We start from the raw sequence: 2,500 nt of genomic DNA, 5'->3' as shown, positions 1-2,500 counted from the left end.
GACCAGAACAAGATCAGTCTAGAGCAGTGTTTCTCAACTGGTGGGTCGCGACCCAGAAGTTGGTCGCGGAGGGGTCATGGGTGGGTCACGGAGCCTTGGTGTAAAAAAAACGTAATTCTAAAAAAAAAAAATCCAACTTTTCCTGCAACAATTTACATCTTTTACATTTTACATTATTTTGATAGGCTAGTGAACAGTCGTCATAGATACAATCTGAATGTTTACAGTATGCGAGATAGATAGCGTGCAACCAGTCATTCGATTCTTGGCTACATTTTGAGAAGTGCATTGAATTGACTTGAACGCTAAAAAAATTGGGTCGCTGCCGAATGAGAGTGGAAAATGGTGGGTCTCAAGACTGTTCCAGTTGAGAACCACTGGAGTAGAGGACAGTACAGTACAGTACAGTACAAGCCAGGTTAGTCAAGTTGGCCAGGTTATCATCCCATCTTCTACTTATTCTCTACTCTCCATTCCCCCTTCTTTAAAAGAAGATTATGTATTTTTTTTAAGTTTACATCCAGAATTTAGGCTTTCCACATTTACAAATGTTATCTTTTTCATGAGTATTGTCCCCCGCCCCAAATTTCATAGTGTTCATTATGACTTTTTTCAGTTTTCGTACATGAAAAGGTGGATATTCCATGGCCACCATTTTGAATGACCAGACATACACGTTTGGCCACAAAGAAAACCTCTGCTTTTGTCAGAGCAGTAAATATTAGTTTTTTATCTCGTTAATATTCATGAATAGCTCACATTTGGGAATGGGCAGCATTGCTGCAATGGGCCGCAGAGTTGTAATGCCCCCTCTCTTCTTCATCCCTCTCATCCCTCATTACTCCATCCCCTCCAGATCCATCTACTCTCTCCTCCTTTCAACTGCCTATCTATCGTCCCCTCTCCTTTTCTCTTCCTATTCTATCATTTTGTCCTCCCGTCTTCTTTCTTCTCTTTTGTCCATGGTGCTGCCCTATCTCCACCTCCTTTCCTTACATTCTATCATTCTATCCTCTCTCTCTCTCTCTCTCTCTCTCTCTCTCTCTATCTCTCTCTCTCTCTCTCTCTGTCAATCCTCTCAATACCCGTTCATTCTATCCTTTCTTATCTGTATTATTCTCTCCATGATCCTCCCCTCTCCCTTACCATCACATTCTCCTCTCTTCTGTCTGCTTTAGCACTCCTGTCTGTCAATGTATCCTCTCCTCTCCTCTCCTCAACCCGATCATTCTACCCTCCCTCCTTCGTCATGTTATCCATCCTTGTGTCTCTTGTCCTCCCACCTCTATACTCTACCACCCCCTGCTCCTTTCTCTTCCCTCTTCCTCTTACCCTATCATTCTCTTATTCACTCTTTTTTCCTTCTTTTCTCCTCTTCCTCTCCATCTGTCGCTCTTCATCTCTCTCTCCTACCCCATGATTGGCCTGGTTTACATGGCATGTTTAATTCTGAATGAACTGAATTTGATTGCAAATAGAAATGAATTATGCTTTGAAAACATCATGTAAACCCTTTAACGTTTCTAAACTTTATTTACAATGAAGTGGTTGGTGTGTTCTGTTGTTAAATCCGAATCACTTTTTTTCATTGCTGTATCATATATACGTTAATTATTCTTTAAAAACTATTCCGGATGTTCCATGTATGCTGTTTGCTACACGATGACGCAAGAGCCAATGACACAGACCCAGCAAATCCTCTTTCCATTGGGCATACTTTCTGATCTCTAGACGTTAATTTAGAATTAAAAAAGTGCTTCATAATGCACATTCCACCATTGGAACGCTACAATAGTCATTGAAAACTTAAACAGTAATACTCTACTATGACATAACACAGTGCCTTTAGTAAGGCACAGCGACTTGGTCATTGCCATTCTGGTAACAGCAAATTTATTTACGCTGTGTCTTAGCGGGTTAATTACGAACTATCTGATTCTGAATTCTGAATTAAAACATCATGTTAACGGGGTCTCTCTCTCTCTCCCTCTCTCTCTCTCTCTCTCTCTCTCTCTCTCTCTCTCTCTCTCTCTCTCTCCTCTCCTCCTCCATTCTTGTTTTCTTGTTTTCTCAATCGCACCATCCCCCCACCTCTCTGCCTTTTTCTTCTGCTAATTTCTCTAATCTCCATCTTTCTCTCCCTCTCTCTTCCTCTCTTCTCTCCTTCTAGCTCTTCTCCCTGTCTGTGTCTATCTTTATGTCCTCCTCCTCTCTCACTATGTATTGCTCAAAAGTCCTCTCTCTCTCTCCTTTTTAGGGGTGTGTTGAAAATATTAATATCGGGATTCATCGTCACGGGCCTCTTTACGATGCATGTATCAGAGGTGTCAGTATCGATATTTCATACACAGGAACAGGCATTTGTGATTAACAGTAGGCCTACAGTTTTGTGAGGGCTGAATTTGACATTCACTACAGTGTAACTTTTGCAATACATAAAAAATAACATTGGGTAAAATCTGTTTTCTCAAAAATGTAAAAGAAATGAATAAAAACAAAA

This window comes from Engraulis encrasicolus, chromosome 20, assembly GCF_034702125.1.
Source record: "Engraulis encrasicolus isolate BLACKSEA-1 chromosome 20, IST_EnEncr_1.0, whole genome shotgun sequence".
NCBI lineage: Eukaryota > Metazoa > Chordata > Actinopteri > Clupeiformes > Engraulidae > Engraulis > Engraulis encrasicolus.
Note: the sequence above shows the minus strand (reverse complement) of the source record.